This window comes from Neoarius graeffei, chromosome 7 (assembly GCF_027579695.1).
Source record: "Neoarius graeffei isolate fNeoGra1 chromosome 7, fNeoGra1.pri, whole genome shotgun sequence".
Taxonomy (NCBI): domain Eukaryota; kingdom Metazoa; phylum Chordata; class Actinopteri; order Siluriformes; family Ariidae; genus Neoarius; species Neoarius graeffei.
In genome coordinates this window covers 43,093,118-43,115,472 of record NC_083575.1, presented here as the reverse complement: position 1 = coordinate 43,115,472, position 22,355 = coordinate 43,093,118, and the positions used below count along the sequence as shown (strand labels likewise).

At 46.8% G+C, this 22,355-nt stretch overlaps 2 long non-coding RNA genes across 2 annotated transcripts; one reads left to right on the top strand and one right to left on the bottom strand.

Annotated features, from left to right (window-relative positions):
- Nucleotides 1-1,846: 1,846 nt before the first annotated feature.
- Nucleotides 1,847-2,263, bottom strand: LOC132889331 (uncharacterized). Its single transcript, XR_009655053.1, has 3 exons — nucleotides 2,176-2,263; nucleotides 1,995-2,072; nucleotides 1,847-1,908 (listed from the first exon to the last, which is right to left on the bottom strand). It is a non-coding gene; the product is annotated as an uncharacterized LOC132889331 (long non-coding RNA).
- A 19,339-nt stretch (nucleotides 2,264-21,602) lies between these two features.
- On the top strand, nucleotides 21,603-22,054 carry LOC132888623 (uncharacterized). Its single transcript, XR_009654958.1, has 3 exons — nucleotides 21,603-21,676; nucleotides 21,751-21,836; nucleotides 21,987-22,054. It is a non-coding gene; the product is annotated as an uncharacterized LOC132888623 (long non-coding RNA).
- Nucleotides 22,055-22,355: the final 301 nt, after the last annotated feature.

Below are 22,355 nucleotides of genomic sequence, written 5' to 3'. Positions count from 1 at the left end.
GTTGTGCGCCGAGTAGACTCCAGCATGCGCGCCGTGAACAAGGCGCACCTGAGCTCAGTTAAAGAACTATGTGTTTGCCTATTTAAGGACTGTGTTGATACATTTGCATCGTGAAATATTACAATACGCAAGTACGTATTGATTGATTTCAATTTTGACGTATTGATTTCCTGTTTCTCGAGTCGTGTGCCTGTTTCTCGTTCCCGTTCGAGATTTGCCTCTGATATACTGTTTGTGCCTCGACCAACCTTTTTGCCTGTCGTTTTTGGATTGTTTGCCTGTGTGTGTATTGCTTCACGTTGTGTAGATATATATTCAGCACTTTATTAAACTGAAACTTCTGCATATACATCCACCTCTCTTACGTACCCAACACTCTACTCTGGGTGACAGTCAGCAGCCTTCTTTGTCTGTCAACATGGGTGTTCCGACAATAACTGACCTGCAGAAGTTAAGACTGGCAGAAGAGCTTTGAAAGATCGACACTGATCATAGAAGAATCCACAGTGAAATGGTTTTTGCTGGGTGCTGGTTACGATGAGAAAGTCGTAAGAAAATACAAAACGCTTCGTGCATGGGAACACAAGCAAGGAATTCACTCAGTCAAGTAAATACTGTAAACACAGCAGAACTGTCAAATTTATTTTTTAAGTTTATGGTGATTTTGATTTCCTTCACTCTGATTTTCCTAGAGCTCGTATGCTACCAGATTACGACAATCTTTGGGCTGTTAGAGGAAGCTGTTAGGACTACAGGGTCAAACACTATATTTGATCTACCTACATAAACACATAACGTACATGTTTTTCAGTTTTCGTACTTTTTATGACTAAACACAGAGGGGTTATAGGCTTTGTGACTTGGATCATCAGACTTTACTCCACCACTGACGTGTGCAGAGCAGTCGCGTGTTGTCCGTCGGTGTAAAATTTTGACGGTGAATTCTGCCTAACCACGCTTTGACGCTTAGCCTCTTTAGGTATTCCATAAAACTTTAAATCAGGAAAAGTAGTTTTTCCCCATGTGAATTCGAATAAATGACTGAGGTTATCTGACTTAGTAAACAAATATAGCGCCTCGTTACCCCCCAAAGGCGCAAAGCATTATGGGTATGTGAAAGTAGTTAATTATCATTACCTGTGCAGGTGTGGTGTTCTCTTACCATGTGTTTTGCAGAACTCCCACAAGGCCCAGTGTTACGGACCTGGTGGCCCTCAGAGGGGAAGGTGAAGCAGTAGCTTTCCAAGTCATCTTTGGAGGAGTGACTCCCAAACAGCACATATGGCTGGTGACTTTTACTTATAAACAGGCAAAAAAAAACACATTTTCTTCAGACTGACTCAGTATAAAATAATAAGTCCAAGACAAAGAAGTATATTATCAAATACCTTTTATCTGTGATATTACTTGAAATGAGACCATGGGAGTAATATGTTCTGAATGACTTCATTAAAGAAAGAAAAGAAAAAAGTGAGAATGTTATATTTATAACCATTTAAAATACAAATAGGTAAAGGCAAATAAGACAAAGGGCATGGTTCTAACTTGAAACAATTAAAATTTTATCCCACTAGCATTTGATCTTTCACTTTGACAGACATTTGTAAGCTTCTGCTCTTTCTTTATATTTGATACTTAGTTTATAGTCTTACTGTATTCGTTTACATGACTGGGATGTTTAAGTATCAAACTACAGATATAGTCTTTTAATTAGCCTACCGATCTATCACATCTCAGAAAATATTCTGGGAATTGTATTCAGTAATGATAGCATCTTAAAAAAAAATCTGAAATCTGCATTTGTAACTCTGCAGTCTGAGCCTCTGACATCTCTTGCATGGACAGCGGGCTCTCTGTGTTCACACTGGTAAACAAGCAGCTCCACTGCTTCTCAAACAACAGCAAATCCTGTAAAAGAACACTTCATTCACATCACCTCTCTGTGTTTGCATTTGTTTCCATTGTGTAATTAGGTAATGATATTGTGTTTGTACCTCACTGAGCAGATAGTCCAAAGACACCGGGTCTAGTCTTGTATAAATCTCCCAAAGACTCTCACTCATATCAGTCAGCTAGAAAAATATTACACATAGGTCACATACGTAAACACTCTGTAGGAGACCTCTGTGTGATGTTTGTACAGATAACTATTAAGTCTTTGCAGCAATGCTCTACCTTGTATTTCATGGTGAAAAAACCACCAGCTCCAATTCCTTCCAGAGCAAATGCCTGAATAATGGGCCACTTCTCCAACATGAACATATCAAACTTCTGCACATGACCTACAGACAACATTTAAACTTGGATCATCAGCAGCATTGGTATAATGATTATTATATCCACATACACTGTATATGAACAATCGTGTGCTCTGATTGGCTACTCTACTACTAGGCTATCAGATCATATACCGTGAGTAGAGAAAAATAAAATGGTGGAGCGTTTTGCTGAACCAACTGAGGACGAAATAAAAAACTCTACTCGAAAACAAAACACCCCAAAACACAAAAAAGCAACAAAATATGGAATGAAAGTATTTGATGGTAAGAACGTCTCATCTCATCTCATTATCTCTAGCCGCTTTATCCTGTTCTACAGGGTCGCAGGCAAGCTGGAACCTATCCCAGCTGACTACGGGCGAAAGGCAGGGTACACCCTGGACAAGTCGCCAGGTCATCACAGGGCTGACACATAGACACAGACAACCATTCACACTCACATTCACACCTACAGTCAATTTTAGAGTCACCAGTTAACCTAACCTGCATGTCTTTGGACTGTGGGGGAAACCGGAGCACCCGGAGGAAACCCACGCGGACACGGGGAGAACATGCAAATGGTAAGAACGTATCTTTTTTTCAAGAATTATTATTATTATTATTATTACTATTATATACTTCGGCACAACAGCAAGACGGCACTTTCTCTAAAAAACAACACTAAAGTCAATTCATGCAGCCATTGATAAGTTTTTAATAATTCTGCCTAGGCAGAAATGATTTTGTCAGACATTTTGTATAAAGTTTTTATTTACTGAATTTGCAAAAAATAAAAATAAAAATGCTCCGTTTCTCAAAATCCAGTGAATGTGGATAGAATAAAACAGTTATTCCACTCAATCTTGTCATGCATGTCTTATATCTCATGTACAACTCAATTTCGTGGAATAATTGTTAAATATCCATGTGTAAATTTAATACACAGTTGTCTTACTTTGAGAGCTGTAGGGTAATTCCAATGCAACTGCAGTCTTCAACCATAGACACAAAACTGGAGATTTTAAACTCTTCTGCGGCTTCCTCATCCTCGTACTAAGAGCCAGAGAGAATGCCAGACATAAATTCTTTGTAAATGTCAGCCCAATTCAATCTCATAATTCAAAAAAAATTACATCAACAAAAGTCTTGAAACGAACGTATCAGTTGTAAAAACCCACATTCACTAACCAATTTAATTCTCATTGCATAAGTGGTAAAAATTTGAGTCAATAGTGTAACTGAGTCTTAAGCGACAGTACCAGTCAAAAATTTCAATACAGCTACTCATTCATGGGTTTTTCTGTACCTTGACTATTTTTTGCATTGTGGACAGTGTTCCAGCTAGTTTATTTTACCAGGGTGCCACATCCTGCCCTCAAGAACATGCGCCCTGCCCTCAAGAACGTGTGCCCTACCCTCAAATACCAGTGCCACACCCAAATTTATATGCGACCTACTCATAATTTTTCAGAACTTTCCAAGTGCCCGGCACATACCTTCTATCACAGTAAGAAAGTGTGCCCTAACGAGTGTTGCTGATGTGCAATGAAGGTAACACATGTTGATCAATCGCAACACACTATTAGCATAGGCTCACAGACATCCATTCTGAGAACCACTGAATGGGCGGGTGGCACGGTGGTGTAGTGGTTAGCACGGTCGCCTCACAGCAAGAAGGTTCCGGGCTCGAACCCGGCGAGGGCCTTTCTGTGTGGAATTTGCATGTTCTTCCCGTGTCTGCGTGGGTTTCCTCGGGGGGCTCTGTTTTCCCCCACAATCCAAAGACATGCAGTTAGGTTGATGTGGGGCAGCCTTGGGCTGAGGTGCCCTTGAGCAAGGTACCTGACCCCTGACTGCTCCCTGGGCGCTCTGGTGTGGCTGCCCACTGCTCTGAGTATGTGTGCGTGTGTTCACTGCTTCAGCTAGGTTAAATGCAGAGGATGAATTTCACTGTGCTTGAAAGTGTGCATGTGATAAATAAATAAAGGTTTATTCTGTCGATCATTTTGTCTTATTACAATAATGAGTCAGTGAAGCAAGGTATGTTTGAAAAACAGCAATGCCTACAAAGGTGTGAAAAAAAAAGAATTGGTAAAAGCAGCAAGGGGCTCACAAAAACTAGCATCTCTGTTTACCAGAACGTAAGTAGATCAAGAAGCTGAGGACTAAACAAATTCAATCAAAAGTTAGGACCAGTAGATTGAGACTTTATCTATACAGGGTGTTTCAAAAAATTTGATATTATTTGAGATGTAAATATCCCAGAAACTACATAGTCTAAGCAAATGAAACTGAACAGGCTTAATGTTGAGCAATATAAGATTTATTCCTCAAAATTTGAATGAGAAATTCAAAAGGTATGTGGATTCCATGAACGATTTCAGAAATTTTCAATATATGCGCCACCTGGTCATCCAGATCCTTTTGCCCTGCACAAACAGCCTTCCTCTTTGAACTTTTTGTGCCATGTCCAAATCTGCATTGCACTTGGTGCCTTTTTATAGAATTCTCTCATAAATGCACACTGCACAGTCTTGTTCGACTGTGTTCGAGCATACTCTCACACACAAAATGCCTTTTCTTTTCCAGTGAATGGCATTTCTATACCTAAAAAGATAAAAACAAAAAACAATAAACAAACATTTTTGACCTGTTTCCGTACATGCTGTTAAAATTTGAGGTGAACTGAATGAGAATTGGCAAAGTTATTAGATTGTGAAATCATATCAAATGTTTTGAAACACCCTGTAGATTTACAGAAAATCTAGTCACTAACGTTAACATTAATGTGTTAGACTAGAGCTAATATAACATTAATATCCCAGAATAATATTAATGATCAATTAATGCTATTAGTATTACCATTATTAGTAGCATTAACTAACTGTCATGATAATGGGCAGTAGATGGATGGAAGTGTTGAAACAATTTATTGAAATGCATGCTGGCAAACTGTTCCAAAATATCCTTGCGGCATGTGCTACTCGCTCAGAGCAAAAATGCGCGTGGACGAGAGTGACAGTAAGGCGTGCCAAGCACGAACATGCGTGGATGTGACATTATGAAGCGTTATATTAAACAGGTTAACTAAGAAGCTTCAGATTTGCTTACTTTATTTTACAAAAGTAATCTACCCTGCATAGCTGCCCAGTATGGCTAATTTTGCATGATAGATTAATGTCTTAATGTGTTTAAGACCATTAAACAGTAAATACTTTAACGATGGCGGGCCAGAAGCCGTATTCTCCTTCTCTGCAGGCACACTGCGGTGCTGAAAGGACAGCGCTCCACTCACTGCGCTCAGCAGCGGCAGTTCAGCACCACCGGCAGAAGACTGTGTCTAGTGCGCACATGAGGGGAGGAGTGGTTTAATGCAGTGTGGCTGGCAGGCACTAATGACGGCACACACATTCACCCTCTAAGAGCCTCCAGGAAAGTATATAAGGGCAGTGTGCCATGTATGGAGTGTGGTATATCCGTCTAAATGCCTAATCTCACCCACTGTGTAATTCTCTCGTCAGATACCAACTCGGATGATGCATTGTTTCACTGGAAGGACTACAAAGTAGATCTCCTGCACCTCTAAAAGAAGTATCTCACGCCTCACATCCCGGAAACCTCCAGCACACCAGCCTTCACTGGATTTTCACACACTGATCAGCTCAACTCACCTGGCAATTGAGACAGTAAAAAGCACCTTTTTGCACCTCACCCATTGTCCACATGCCTGTGTCACACCCTGCCGGTAGGGGGTGCTACACTGGTGGAGAATGCTGGAAGGAGACATAGACCCAAGCACTCCAGCCATGGACCCAGTGGTGAGATACCGCCTCAATGTCAGCATGTAGCAAGGCCAACTATTTCAGGAGCTGACCCATGGTTTACATACTGTTGCCCAGGAGTTCATGAGCTTAAGGCACACACTGCCCACAGCCATGGTCCCCCTCCCCGACCCAGCCCAAGACGCTCAAGTGGACCTACCATGCCCTCCCCCAGCCAAAGCCTAGGATTACAGCACCCTCAAGAAAGAGATCCTGGCCCACTGCGGGCTCTCCCCTACCCGAGCTACCTCCGATTTCCACCACTGGAGCTGCAGGCTGACCTAAGAGCCCAGGACCAGATGGATGGCCTCCTAAGAATTGCTCAGAGGTGTCTCCAGCCCAACCAGCTAACCTCTGCAGAAATCATAGAGCAGGTTGCCCTCAACTGCTTCCTGTGGGGCCTCCTGGGTGAAGAGAGAAGACCTGTGAAGAGAGGGGATGACCCTAGCCACCCTGGAGATGGGGAAGGGGTAAAATAGAACCACAGTCCAGCATGAGCCCCACCACTTCAACCTTAGGAGTTGGAGAGGGCTCCTTGCAGGGCTGTGTGGAGATCACAGGAGGAACCCCCACCACAGCCCTCACCTCAGGACGAGCGATGCCCACGGAGCTAGAGCATTGCGCAGCAGCTAGACCCTTCAAGCCCTAGTTGGTGGGATGTGCCCTTCATACCGCCCCCCTAGACACTGGCTCCCACCACCACCCTTAGGCTGAATGGTGTCCCAGTGCCTGTGCTGTTGGACTCAGGGACCACCATTACCCTGGCTTGGACCTCCCCACCCTGTGGAAGTCTGGCCATCACCTGTGTGCACAGGGATGTGAGAGAGGTCCCTGCTGCAGATGTCCAGACTGGAGGCCGAAGAGGTGAGTGGCCGGTAATGATGGGTATGATCCCTGATCTCCCTGTGCCCCTCCATGTAGGCAGAAGCTGGCTGTGGTTTCAGGCCTCCTGGCCCAGAGCAGAGAAAAAAAGAGGAGCTCCAGAAGGTTGTGGCAGCAGCAACAGCACACCCTGCCAGGCACCACTAGAACTGCACTCCTGGCTGAAGGAGAGACAGCAGCTGCGGAAGTCAGAGGCAAAGTGAGCCCTCCCTACCCATCCCTCTATCTTCCTTGTCTCAGCAAGCTGCAAAGGAGGGGAACTTTGGAAAGGAGCAAAAGAAGGATAACCACCTGAAGCACTGCTGGGGCCAGGTGCTACAGGTCAATGGGGAGAGCCTGTATCCCAACCAGGGGCTGCCCCCGGCCTACTTCCTGGTAAAGAGAAAACTGGTATATTATTACTGCAACTGCCGGGGTGAGCCCTGTAACCTCCTTGTTAGCCCCTGGTCCAAAATCAACACCATCATGCACCTGGCCCCCACCCACTTGCTTGGCACCCACCTGGGACCCCAGAACATGCTGGAAAAGATCTGGGACCAGTTCCACTGGCCAGGAATGATAGCTGAGGTCCGCAACTTCTGCCAGAAGTGCCCAGGGTGCCAGCAGACTTCCCTGTACAGGCCAGCACCAACCCCACTAATCCCTCTGCCCATTATCAGGGTCCCCTTTGAGCAGGTGGGCATGGATCTCATAGGGCTGCTGCCTAAGTCTGCCCAGGGCCATGAGTAAATCTTGGTCATTGTCAACTATGTCACCTGGTACCCAGAGGCTGTACTTCTTTGCAAAGCTACCTCTAAAAATATCACCAGGGAACTGATGCTCCTCTTCAGCTGGGTCTAACTCCCGAAGGACCCGTTTACTGACCATGAACCCCCATTATCTCCAAGTTCATGGCAGACCTGTGTTGGCTGCTGCAGTTCAAACACCTCAGGACCTTGGTCTGACACCCTGAGACCAATGGCCTTGTGAAGAGTTTCAACCAAATTCTCAAGCGCATGCTGAAGAAGGTGGTAGATGAAGATGGGTGAAACTAGGACCTACTCCTCCCTTATGTCCTCTTCACCATATGGGAGACTCCTCAGGACTCTACAGGGTTCATGCCATTCGAGCTCCTGTTCAGTTGACGGCACAGGAGCCTATTGAACAAGGTCACAAAAGCCTGGGCAGAACAACCATTCCCTTTCTGCTCCCTCATAGACTACATCCAGGAGATGCAAGAGTGTATTGAACGGGTGACCCCCATCATCTGGGAGCACATGCAGGCAGCCCAGAACGAACAACAGTGGGTCTACCACTGGCCAGCCCAACCCCGAGAGTTTTAGACAGGTGATCATGTGCTCCTGCTTCCTCAAAAATGAAAGCTGCAAGTTCCTCGCTTGCTGACAGGATGTTCCAGAGGACGATGAACATCATCATGAGGCCCCATCGCCCCTATGCTGCAGCCTATCTGGACGATGTGATCATCCACTCTAACAACAGGCATGATCACCTCTACCATGTCAGGGAGGTCCTGAGCAGACTCCATAATGCAGGAATGATGGCGAACACCCCCCCCCCCCCCCCCCAAAAAAAAAGCCATCTGGGGCTGACCAAGGCACAGTACCTGGGGTACTGCATTGGCCAGGGCCTCCTGAAACCCCCAAAAAAGAAGAGGGAAGCTGTCCGAAAGTACCCCAGGCTGACCACCAAGAAACAGGTATGTGCCTTTCTGGGGCTGGCCAGCAACTACTGGCACTTTGTGTCTAATTTTGCCTGTATAACTTCCCCTCTCTCAGATCTCACCAAAAAGGGGGAACTGGAGAAAGTCCACTGAACTCCCCACCTGAGGAAGTATTCCAGACCCTCAAAACTGACCTCACCAGCTCTCTGGTCCTGAGGAACCCTGACTTCCAGTGCCCCTTCCTGGTACACACAGATGCATCAGAGACAAGCCTAGGAGCTCTGCTGTTGCAAGAATTTGAGGAAGAGCACAACCCACTGGTTTCTCTTTCTTCTGGGCTTCTTGTTCCAGGTACAACACCGAGCAGGATCCCACAATGGCAATGCTGATGTCCTCTCCTGATGACATGCACTCTGGGTGCAATCTTTTCCGATGGCCAACTCAGAGCTGGGGGGAGGGGGGGGCAATGTAATGACAGTGGGCCAGCAGCTGTCTTCTCCCTCTCTGCAGGCACTCCTCATGGTGCTGCCACCATAGTGCTGAAAAGACAGCGCCCCACTTGTCGCACTCAGCAGTGGCAGTTCAGCACCACTGGCGGAAAACAGTGTCTCACGCACACATGAAGGGAGGAGCAGGTTAATACTGTGTGGCTGGCAGGTGCTAATCACAGTGCATGCATTCACCCTCTACGAGCCTCCAGAAGAGTATATAAGGGCAGCACACCATGTATGGAATGTGGTTAGGTCCATTTAAATGCCTAATCTGACCCACTGTGTAATTCTTTTGTCAGATACCAACTCAGATGATGCATTGCCTCACTAGAAGGACTACAAAGTGGATCACTACTTTGGTCAACTTTATTTAATTTGTTAATATACATCCATTCCTGCACTTCAGGCCTGCAACACATTCCCAAAAATGTTTTGGACAGGGGCAATTTAGGGCTAGTAATGAGGTAACACAAATAATAATGTGATTTGAAACAGTTGCTGTCAACAGATGACTGTAATCATGATTTGGTATAAAATCAGTATCCAGGAAAGGCCTTGACTTTGAGGAGCAACGATGAGCCAAGCAGCTGCACTTTGTCAACAAATGTTTCAAAATGATGCTCCTCAAAGAAGAATATGAATCTACATTGCATAATATCATTAAACGATTCAAGGAATCTGGAGGCATTTTGGTGCATAAAGGGCAAGAGCACAAGCCTAAGCTGAACACCCGTGATCTCCGATCCCTCAGATGGCACTGCATCAAGAACCCTCATTCATCTATAGCTGATATAATCACAAGGGCTTGGGATTACTTTGGGAAACCTTTTTCAAGCACTACAATATAGAATTACATCCACAAAATACCAGTTAAAACTTTACTGTGCAAAAAAGGAAGCCTTATGTTAACTGTGTCCAGAAGTGCTGTCAACTTCTCTGCACTCTGAGGTATCTGGGATGGACCATCACACAGTGAAAATTAGAGCTGGGCGATATGGCCTAAAAAAAAAAAATCTTCAATTTTTTCACAAAAAATCTGATTTTCGATTTTAATCGATTTTTTTCCCCCGTACTAAAAATCAAACTACAGATGACAAAGAAATGGTTCAAAACAAGTTTTACCTTTATTTTGTTTTCACTTAAATTTCCCCTTTGGGGTTAAAGTGCAACCAGAAACCAAAAAGAAGCCAAAAAACAAGCTTGTAGATGAGATGGCAGACCATGCCATTGTAAACAGTGAGAACATACAGTAACTTTTAGAAAGCTTTCTCCAACATAGCTTAGTTTCAAACTGGCACTGACACAATGCACCCTCAAACTTAAAAAAAATAATAAATGCCCCCTCAAAAAAATATAAATAAATAATAATAAATAAAATTGTGTCCTTTTTGATAAAACTGGCAAAATAGGAAAAAAAAAATCCCGACTTTTCCACCGTATGTATGGGCACCATGTCTTTTGCAATAAACATCATGATAGCATCTGTGATTGCCTTCCACCATGCCCCATTCTTATCATAAGGCACACAGTTCGAAAATGTGTTAGGGATGGTTGCTTGCTTTACTTTGGATGGTGTGCTAGTGCTGCGGCTGTTTTCATTCCGCTGGGAGCAGCACTTCTCTCACTTTGCTGCATACTTCTGTTTAAGGTGTTGGAATAAATTCATCGTGCTGCTTCCTTTGGAAGCAACCGTTTTCAAACACACCTTACAACGAGGACTTGTTTGGTCTGCATCCGACACCGCAAAACCGAACCAATTCCAGATCAAGGAGGAAGTTATTCCTTTCTTGGGCACATGTTGCGGCTTTCCCCCAATCGCTGCCATCTTGTTTGTGTGTGTCTATGGCAAGCGCGTGGGAGGAGGGCTATAGTGTCAGTGCCTGATCCGTCCCTGCTGCCCGATCCGTTCTGCACATGCACAGAGGGGAGCGTCGGTGGCGGAAGTTAAAACTGAGAGAAAACCAATTTTCATAAAATACACATTGTCCTTAACTGTAAATTCAAATTAATTGATAAAATCGATTTATCGCCCAGCTCTAGTGAAAATGTGTATTGTGGCCAGATGAATCAGCATTCCAGGTCTTTTCTGGAAGAAATGGATGCCATGTACTCCAGACCAAAGGCTAAAAGGACCATCCAAACTGTTACCGGCAACAAAAGCCAGGGTCTGTCATGGTATGGGGTTGTGTCAGTGTCCCTGCCAAAGGTAACTTACACTTATGTGATGGCTGCATTAATGCAGAAAAGTACATTTGAGATTATAGCCAACTATCAGCTCATGTATGACTCGATTTCGTGGAATAACTGTTAAATGTACAGTGAATAAACTATTAATAACAAAACTACTAATCTTGGAAACATGTTCAATGTACTGATTTCTAGTTACATAAGTAGGTAAATGTTTTCTTATTTTATTTTGGATATTTACAGAGGCGCTTTTAAGTCTCTAAAGGTGATTTTTTTTTAATCTTGTGCTCATAAGTTATTACCTTGTGGGAGCAAGTTATCTTGTGTGCACAAGATAATAACTTTAACTTGTATGCACAATTTATTATCAATTATGCAACAATGGCTTGTGGGCAGTGGCTAGACTTTGCTTGGAGCTGGTCTAGAATGGAGCAGTGAGGCGACTCCTTCCCTCCAATTGCCTTGGGAGAGCACCTTCGGCAAGTGCTAGTACACCCGGAGCCTCCCGTGCCAGGGATACGGTATCGTGGCTCTGTCGCCACACTCGGGCAGATGAGCCTCAAGTAGGCCAACGGCCAACACCGGCGGATCTGACTGTCAAGTCGGCATCAGTTTCCGGCAAGTAGCAACGAGTTGTTCCTGCGGCCATCCCAGCTATGCTGGGTCGTCAACAAACAGGACCTCTCGCCAAGGGATACTACCCTCGTGCCAGATAGTATCGTCATCAATGGTGCAGCCTCACAGTTTTATGGATAGTCAGTCTAGAATTGGAGCTATGGCTACCGCATTCAGGGGAACCAATGCGCCACCTAGTGCAGCAGTGGTGAAAAATGGACGAAGACCGCATATGGCTACTGCTTCCAGTGCAACCGACAAGCGACAGTTTCAACCTTCTAGAAAGCAAGTTCTGACCCTTGGAGCTTGGAATGTCCGTAGTACCAATGACGGCGATGGCTCTCTAAGACCAGAGTGAGCAACAGCACTCATTTGCCATGAGTTAGAGCAGGCTAACATTGATATCTGTGCTCTGAGTGAAGTTCGACGTCCCGGTACTGGTAATGTTGTAGAAAGGAGTCACACTATTTTCTGGAGTGGAGGAAGTGAGAGAACAGCTGGAGTTGGTTTTCCAATCTCCAACAGACTTGCAGCTCAAGGGATTTGCCCAACACCAGTCAATGACAGGCTCATGCGAGTGCGTATTCCATTCGCAAACGGTAACTATCTCACCCTGGTTAGCGTATATGCTCCTACCATGCAAAGAACATCTGAGGAAAAAGAGTTTTTCTACGAAAAGCTCTGTTGCTGCCTTGCTCCAGCTCAGAATGACCTCCTTATTATTCTGGGCGATTTCAATGCTCGCGTGGGACGAGACTATAAATCCTGGCCTGATGTTATCGGCAAACACGGTGTTGGAAAGATGAACTCCAACGGTCTCATGCTCCTTGAGTTTTGCACCCGATTTCAGCTAAGTATCATGGGCACAATGTTTCAATTAAGGGATAGCTTGAAGAATACATGGCAACATCTGCGTTCCAAGTACTGGCACCAACTCGACCATGTGCTAGCTAATCAAGCTGCCAAGCCTTTTATCAAAGTAACGAAAGTCAATCAAGCTGCAGATTGCTTCACTGACCACAAACTGCTAGTGTCTAAATGCGTCTTCTCTGCGAAGTGGAAGAAGAATAGTACAAGACCCCTGAAAAAGTTAGAGACACGTCTAAATGACGATAAGAAGGCGAAGCTTGTTCAGTTTTTAGATGAGAAGATCTCTGCTTGTAACACTGACTTTGCAGAACTGAAAGACATTCTTCAACAAGCTGCAACCCATGTGTTTGAAAAGAAGAAAAGGATCCAGAATGACTGGTTCAATGATCAAGATGATGAAATTCGAAATCTACTTCAAGACAAAGGCCTAGACAGGCACTCATTAAGAACATGTATCAGAGAACTCAAGAATGCATGGTTTCAAAAGAAAGCTGAAGAAGCTGTGCAGTACTCTCAAGCAAAGAACCCAAGAGAGTTCTATGCCACCTTGAATGCAGTCTATGGCCCTAGATCTAGAAGTTCACATCCTGTGTGCTCAAAAGACGGCATTCTCTTGTCTGATCCCGCAAAAGTCAAGGGCAGATGGGTGGAACACTTCGGTGATTTGCTAAACCTTCCCAGTGATGTTGACTTTACAGTTGTGGATGAACTAGATCAATTACCAATTATGCAATCTATGGATCATCCTATTGCAGATCAGGAGCTGGATAAAGCTATCTCAAATACCAAACTAGGGAAGAGCCCTGGCTCGGATGGTGTCCTTCCAGAAGTTATTGTTTATGGTGGCTGCTGCCTGAGAGCTTTTCTTCTTACCCTCTTTAATATCATCTGGGTGACTGAAATGATTCCTCAAGAGTGGAAAGATGCAATCATCACCATCTTATTTAAGAAGGGCGACAGAAGCGAGTGTGGAAATTACAGAGGGATATCTCTACTAAGCATTGTGGGAAAAATATTTGCAGATATCATCTTGCAAAGACTACAATTGCTTGCTGAATTTATATATCCTCAGTCTCAGTCAGGGTACCAAGCTGGTAGGGGCACTATTGACGGAATATTCACCCTTCGTCAGCTTATGGAAAAGACCAGAGAGCAATGCAAAAACTTGTATATAGTCTTTGTAGACTTCGTAAAAGCTTTTGACACCATCAGTTGTGAACTTCTCTTTATGATCCTAAGTAAATTGGGCTGCCCACCCAAGTTCATAAGAATAATACAGATGATGTATTCTGATGTTCATGCCAGACTAACTGTAGACGGAGAACTAACCCAGGCATTCAAATACAACTGTGGTGTCAAGCAGGGATGCAAATTATCACCAACTCTTTTTGGCATCTATGCAGCTGTACTGCTCTGGCTAGCCTTTAAGAAAATCGAACATACCTGCAATATTCAGATAAGATTCCAGTTTGATGGTGATCTCTTTGATCTTCGCAGACTTAAAGCAAAAACCAAAGTCCTTACGGAATTTATCAGAGAAGCACAGTATGCCGATGATATTGCTATATTCAGCGATACCCCAGAAGGCCTGCAGTCACTACTTACATCCTTTAATCAACTTGCTAAAAGAATGGGGATACGCATTAACACGACAAAGACGGAGACCATGTGTATTGGTAATACTGCTGACTTCTTTGTTGATGGCAAAAAGCTGGCCAATGTCACTCGCTTCAAGTACCTTGGTAGTTACCTGTCAAGTGACTGTTCACTGAGAGCGGGGCTCACATCTTGCATCCAAGTGGTATCATGTGCTTATGGTCGGCTCCGGAAAAGAGTCTTCGACTCACGAGATCTCACTGTACCAACCAAGATTGCTGTTTACAACCAATGCCTAATGCCACTCTTATTGTACGGTTGCGAGGCATGGACTATCTATCAGCATGAAGTTAGGGAGCTTCGTTCTCTGCAACAACGCCATCTATGTCTCATTCTCAAGATCAAGTGGGATGATTTTATAAGCAATGAGGAAGTCCTCCGACGCGCAAATGTCGAAGACATCGAAATCAAGTTAGTTAGGCGTCGTCTCCGCTGGCTGGGACACCTCTGCCTCATGGATGATAACAGAGTCCCAAAACAACTATTATTCTCCGAACTAGCAAGTGGATCACGACCTGTCGGCCGTCCCAAACTGAGGTTTAAGGACATTTTGAAAAAAGACCTGAAAAGTGGAAGCGTGTTGGGTACGTGGAATCACTCTGCACTCAATAGAGAGAAATGGAGAGCGGTTACAAAGATCATCTGCAAGTCGTACTGCGATAGAAGAGTTGCAACATACCACAAGCAAAGGGAAGCCCGCCGGAAGACAGAGAAGAAATGAACTGTGAATTGCCCGTTTTGCGGGTCTTGGCATGTGAAAATGCAACAATGGATTTGTAGCAGTCCATGTAGGTGGGTGGAGCACAGAAGGACGGCAGGACAGAACTGATTTCACAAACTCTCTTTTATTCAGCTTTTCAGCGTTAAATATATGTTCCCACACACTCAGACACACGCACACACATCAGCCGTCTGGTTGTGGAGAGAGAGCTCCCTCTGCTCTTGCTCTCTCTCCTTAAATAGGGCGGGGTCACTGGGAAGACACACAAATGCATTAATTAACAACAGGTGTAGTGATTCTGCCACTTAACTTCCCCGACTCCGCCCTCCTGTCACAGACCGATGCTAGACCACGCCCCCGCTGCCACATACCCCCACCGCCCGACTCAGGCCGGGCAGCCGTCCGGCCCGCAGCCGACTCCCCCCCGCCTTGACGGGTGAGCAAGTCCGCCATGACCATCTGCGCCCCTGGCCTGTGGATCACCTTGAAGTTAAAGGGTTGGAGTGCCAGATACCAACGGGTGATCCGCGCATTGGCATCCTTCATGTGGTGGAGCCACTGGAGGGGCGCGTGGTCCGAACAGAGGGTGAAAGGGCGTCCCAGCAGGTAGTACCGGAGGGTGAGGACCGCCCACTTGATCGCCAGGCACTCCTTCTCGATGGTACTGTAGCGCCCCTCACGCACCGACAGCTTGCGACTAATGTACAAGATGGGGCGATCCTCCCCCTCCACCTGCTGGAACAAAACGGCCCCCAGCCCTCTGTCCGACGCATCCGTCTGCAACATAAAGGGGAGAGAAAAGCCAGGGGAGTGTAAAAGTGGCCCCCCACACAGTGCAGCCTTAACCTTAGAAAAAGCCCACTGGCATTGCTCCGTCCACTGGACCGGATCTGGTGCCCCCTTTTTAGTCAGATCAGTCAGCGGGCTGGTGACGTCCGAATAATTAGGTATAAACCTACGATAATAGCCAGCCAGCCCCAGGAACTGTCTCACCCCTTTTTTGGTCTTGGGCCTCGGGCAGGCCGCAATCACTGCAGTCTTGTTAATTTGGGGACGCACCTGCCCGTTGCCCAAGTGGAAGCCCAGATACCGTACTTCCACCCGCCCAATCACACACTTCTTCGGGTTGGCCGTGAGACCCGCCCGCCTCACCGACCTAAGGATGGCCCTCAGGTGTTGTAGGTGCCGCGGCCAGTCATTACTATAAATAATGATATCGTCTAAGTACGTGGCCGCATAGGTGGCGTGGGGGGCGGAGGACCCTATCCATCAGCCGCTGAAACATAGCGGGCGCCCCAAACAGCCCAAAAGGAAGTGTGACGAATTGGTGTAAGCCGAACGGTGTGGAAAAGGCCGTTTTTTCACCGGATAATGGAGTCAAGGGGATCTGCCAATAACCCTTTGTTAAATCCAGTGTCGAGTAAAAATGAGCCGTGCCTAGCCGATTGAGCAACTCATCAATACGAGGCATTGGGTACGCATCGAATTTAGACACCGTGTTGACTTTTCTATAGTCCACACAGAACCGGACCGACCCGTCGGTCTTGGGTACCAAGACCACCGGGCTGCTCCAGTCACTGTGGGACTCCTCGACGATGCCCATTTCGAGCATGGCCTCGAGTTCTTCCCGAACCACCTTTTTCTTGTGTTCGGGTAACCTGTAAGGGCGGCTACGCACTACCACCCCCAGGGGCATCTCAATGTGGTGCTCTATGAGGTTAGTGCGGCCGGGCAGGGGTGAGAACACATCCGAAAACTCGGTCTGCAACTGGGCAACCTCCGCAAGTTGGGTCGGGGAGAGGTGGTCTCCACAGGGGACCGGAGAGGGACATGATGCTAATATTCCTTTTTGAACCTCCGGCCCCAGCTCCGCCTTCTCCGGAACCACCGACACCAAAGCCACGGGGACCTCCTCGTTCCAGAGTTTGAGTAGGTTGAGGTGGTAAATCAGTAGTGCCCCACCCCTGTCCGTTCGCTTCACCTCATAGTCAACGTCCCCGACTCGCCGTGTGACCTCAAAGGGTCCTTGCCACTTGGCGACTAATTTAGAGCTCGATGTGGGCAACAGTACGAGTACTTTCTCTCCCGGTGCAAACTCTCTAAGGCATGTACCCTTGTCGTACAGGCGGGTTTGCCGTTCTTGGGCCTGCCGCAAATTCTCCTGGGTTAGGTGTGTGAGTGTGTGGAGTTTTGCGCGCAGGTCAATAACCTATTGAATTTCATTTTTGCTTGGTGAAGGTCCCTCCTCCCAATTTTCTCGCAGCACGTCTAAAATGCCGCTCGGCTTACGCCCATATAATAATTCAAATGGGGAGAACCCCGTGGAGGCTTGGGGGACCTCTCACACTGCAAAGAGCAAGGGTTCGAGCCATTTATCCCAGTTACGCGTGTCCTCACTTACAAGTTTTTTAATTATGTTTTTAAGGGTGCGATTAAACCGTTCCACTAAACCGTCCATTTGTGGGTGATACACGCTGGTGCGGATCAGCTTAATACCTAATAACCCATACAGTTCGTTCAGTGTTCGTGACATAAACGAGGTGCCTTGATCAGTCAGAATCTCTTTCGGGATTCCAACTCGGGAGATGACGCGGAAGAGCGCCTCCGCAATACTGCGTGCTGAGATATTGCGAAGAGGCACGGCTTCCGGGTATCGCGTTGCATAGTCCACCAGAACTAATATAAAGCGGTACCCTTGTGCTGACCGATCTAATGGCCCGACGAGATCCATCCCAATTCTTTCGAACGGGGTTTCGATTAATGGTAGAGGGTGCAAAGGCGCTTTTGGAATGGCCGCTGGATTTACTAACTGGCATTCGCGGCACGCCGTACACCACCTACGGACATCGCCGCGAATCCCCGGCCAATAGAATCGGGCCATTGTTCGGGCTAGTGTTTTATCTTGCCCTAAGTGTCCAGCCATGGGATTAAAGTGAGCCGCCTGGAATACCAATTCCCAGCGGCTCTTCGGAATTAAAAGCTGCGTGACTCGCTCTTTAGTTTGAGTGTCCTGCATCACTCGGTATAATCTATCCTTCATAATCGCGAAGTAGGGGAAGGACGGGGTGGCGTTCAGCTGGAGCGTTTGACCATCGATTACTCTTGCTTGGTCAAACGCATGCCACAGAGTCTCGTCTCACGACTGCTCTAACAGGAAATCCGCGAGGGATTCCCCAATAGAGAGAGGAGGAGCCGGCGGCTCCTCACTCTGACGCGGAGATGACGTAGACAACTCTGTGACAGCTGCTCCCTCTAAAGCGACACCGGGGCCTCCCCCTGTCAAATGGCAGGACCCACTCTTTACTAGGCGTGTCATTAAACCCCGAAATCCCGGCCAATCAGTCCCCAAAATTAAAGAGTGGGTAAGGCGAGGATTAACCGCTGCCTTCACTATAAATTTCTCCCCTCTGAAAATAATGTGGACCGACACCAAAGGGTACCGGTGAACATCCCCGTGCACACACAACACCTTCACCCCTTGTGCTCCCCCCAATGCCTCATCTTGAACCAGGCTTTGGCGAATTGAGGTCTGATTACAACCAGAATCCACCAACGCCTGATATGTAGCCCCTTGGATACTCACCGGTATGCGATACGCTCCGGCCCGATCGAGGGCGGCTCCTGGCACATCGGGGATCCGAACCACCGCGCCCACCTCCATTACCGAGCATTGCTGTTGGAGGTGGCCCGGCTCCCCGCAGCGCCAGCAAACCGGCCCGGGCTTCCTCTCTGCACTGGTGCTCTGGGGCTCACTCACCTGAGGGGGGGAGAGACAGACACAGAAGGGAGAAATGGGAGGGCACCACGGGTGCGGCGAGCTGGCTGGGGGGGGCCGGCCTCCGCGGTGGGGGAACGGAGCGAGGAGGAGACATGGGAGGGGAGGGAGAGAGAGAGGAGAGAGGAGAAGAGGTTGTCTGCTGTCCTGCTGTTGGGACAGCCGCCAAATGGTCCTCCGCCAGCTCGATTGCCTGATCCAGTGACGCCGGTCGGTGGCACTGGACCCACTCTGCAGCTCCGGCTGGTAGACGCACGATGAACTGCTCCAGCGCCACCTGGTTGATGATCCCCTCAGCGTCACGGTTGTCGGCCCTCAACCACTGCCCGCAAGCGTCCCGAGTTGCTGGCCAAACGTGAACGGCCGGCCGACTTCCTCCAAGTGCAAAGCGCGGAAGCGCTGCCATTGTTGCTTGGGGTTGAGCCCCACACGCTGGAGGACGGCCCGGCGAAGGTCCGCGTAGGCCAGGGAGCTGTAGCGCGGCCAGCTGCGCCTCTCCCTTTAGCAAGGGGAGGAGGTGCGCCGCGCACTGTTCCATCAACCACCCTGAGGTCTCTGCCACCTGCTCAAAGAACGTGAGGAAGGCCTTGGGGTCGTCCTGTGGGCCCATCTTCGTCAGGGTGAAGGGGGATGGCCCCGCGGCGGTGGACCCCGCCGACGCAAGGAGGTGCTGTAAGCCTGTTGCTCTTCCTGCTGAGCCAGCATCAGGGCCTCGAACCGCTGTTCCTGTTCCTTCCGGAGGGCGACTAGTGCCTGGTGCTGGCTTTGCTGGGCCGTGGCAAGGGCGTGGACCAGCTCGGCAAAAGGGGAGGACTCCATGGGGCTGTTCTGCTTCGGCGCTCCAATCCCGGGTTTCGGCACCACTGTAGCAAGCGTTCTAGGTGGGTGGAGCACAGAGGCACGGCAGGCCAGTACTGAGTTCTCAATAACTCTTTTATTGTCAGCTTTTCAGCTTCTACACGTTTACTCATATACATATACACACACGCCACACACACACACGTGTTCTGGTCGGGAGAGAGCCCGCTCTGCTCTCACTCTCTTCCTTAAATAGGGCGCGGCTCCTGGGAAGACACACAAACACAGGTTAATTCACATCAGGTGTAGTGATTCTGCCACTTACCTTCCCTGACTCCGCCCTTCGGTCACAGACCGACGCTTGACCACGCCCCCACTGCCACAATGTTATATAACATATTTTGTTATAACACTCCGTATGCTTAATCTGTGTTCTCTGATTTTGTTTTCTCCTACTGTATGTGTGAGAAAAGGAGCAGAATGGGATATGCTTAGGGGTTCCTCTAACAACAAAACACTCAGCACAGGTGTTTTCTAACAGTTTACTTTCTACACCTGAAGAAGGTATAAGTCATTGTATCACATGTGTAGAGTGTTTGTTTGATGAGTTATAACATTTATGTTTGTTTGGAATTTTGTGTTCTAGGCAAGGTGGTGTTTTTCACAGAGGGTTTATTGATTGTCCATCCACATTATGGCATCTTCACTCTGTCCAAGAATCATATCAGAAACATCAAAGTTTATGATGGGGTCAGTATCTACTTTCAACATCTACCAAAAAATTACCTACTAGTTTACTAACCAGCTAAGGCTGTGTGTATATTAGGCATTTTTGCTCAGAAACAAGCATCTGATAAACTCTTACTAACAGCTGCTAGCATTCTACATCCATTTTAGTTGTTTTCATTTCCACGCACCTGCAACTTAATTGGTTTGGAGATTAAAAAAAGAGATGGGTGTCCATACATGGTCTTCTTAAGAATTGCATTCTAACATTTTTATGGTTGCCCATCTATTATCCATCCATCCATCATCTATACCACTTACTGTCAGGGCCATAGGGAATGTTGGAGCCAGTCCCAGCTGACTTTTCATAAGAGGTGGGGTTCACCCTGGGCAGGTAGCCAATCTATCACAGGTCTAACACAAAGACGAACAACCATTCACGCTCACATTCACTCCTATGGGCGATTTAGAGTTGCCAGTTGACCTAATCTGCATGTCTTTGGACTGTGGGATGAAACTGGAGCACCCAGATCTCGATGCCGTTCACAACCAGCCCCCCCCCAGTGACCCACACCAACAGGATGACTCAATGACACCTTAGATGAGCTTTTCATCCATGAGAGGATAAGTACCTGATGCTCTCTACCAGTCAGACAGAACTTAAGAAGCCTTTCGGATGAGAGGTGAAACGTCTTCAAGAATCTTCAAGCAAGTCCAGTTGCTCTCTTTTACCACCCACAGTACCCAGATGAAAGCCGCAGGCACGGGGAGAACATGCAAACTCCACACAGAAAGGCTCCAGTTGGTCACGAAGTTCAAACCCAGAACATTCTTGTTGTGAGGCAACAGTACTAACCACTGCACCACCGTGCCCGCTTCCCATACATTTTATAGTGTGTGTTTATTTATTTAAAAACCTTGTTTGAACCCAGCATAAATTATGCTTCAAAAAGAACATGTCAAACACCAGTATAACACTACTTGAATTGGACATTGTCAGAGGAATGACATTCTCCAGCTGAGGTAAAAATATAACTAAAAATGCTTTGTAAATATTGATGTTTTGCAGGACTTTTTCTCTGCGGTTACCATGCTATTTATTGAGTATGAGAACTCTCTGCTCCCACACCTTCCTTTTCCTCTACACAGCGCTAACTGCTGTCTGGCCATCTCTCTGATTCCCAAAACCAAGGGTTACAAAGACTTTTACTCACAGGTATCATTATCTTTCTGTGCACCAACTTTAGCTTAACCATTTAAGCACATGTATATAAATCAGTTGTTTCTCAGGTCCTGCATGTTTGGAATAAGCCTGATTCTAAGCTCCATGTGCAGCATGTTGCCCAAGACCAGCTGGGTTTGGACCAGATGAGCATGTGAGTGAGTCAGTATAGTGTAGTATTAGTTGTTTTATGGCACTATGTAACTGTTCTGTTTCGTTTTCTTTTCTTTCTTTTTTAATCTTCACATTTAAAGAAGTGAAGTTTAACACTTCTTTCTATATCTAATCCTGCTGACCCTGACAGGTACTCCAGATTGCTGAAGCTGCATAAGGCACATGGTTCATCAGCAGCAAATAGCAGAGCAACCCTGAAGACTATCCAGACCTGCCGGATATGGACAGGTAGCAGCACATTTCATTGAGTGATCAGTTACAGCTTATAGTGCTTCCATGATGGGTTTGTTTTATTTCACTGGCGTATTATCACCCTCAGGTATCTGAAGCACTTTGCTATCAGTAGTAGCATCTGTGAGGAGTCTGTGTACAGTGAACACCTAGCAGTGCTATTCCCAAACACACACTCCAAATCAGCTGCTCCTGACTCAGAGCAAAAGGTCAGTTAATTAAATTCAGCGCTTATAAAAAAGAATAAATTGAGTATGGCCCTCAAATT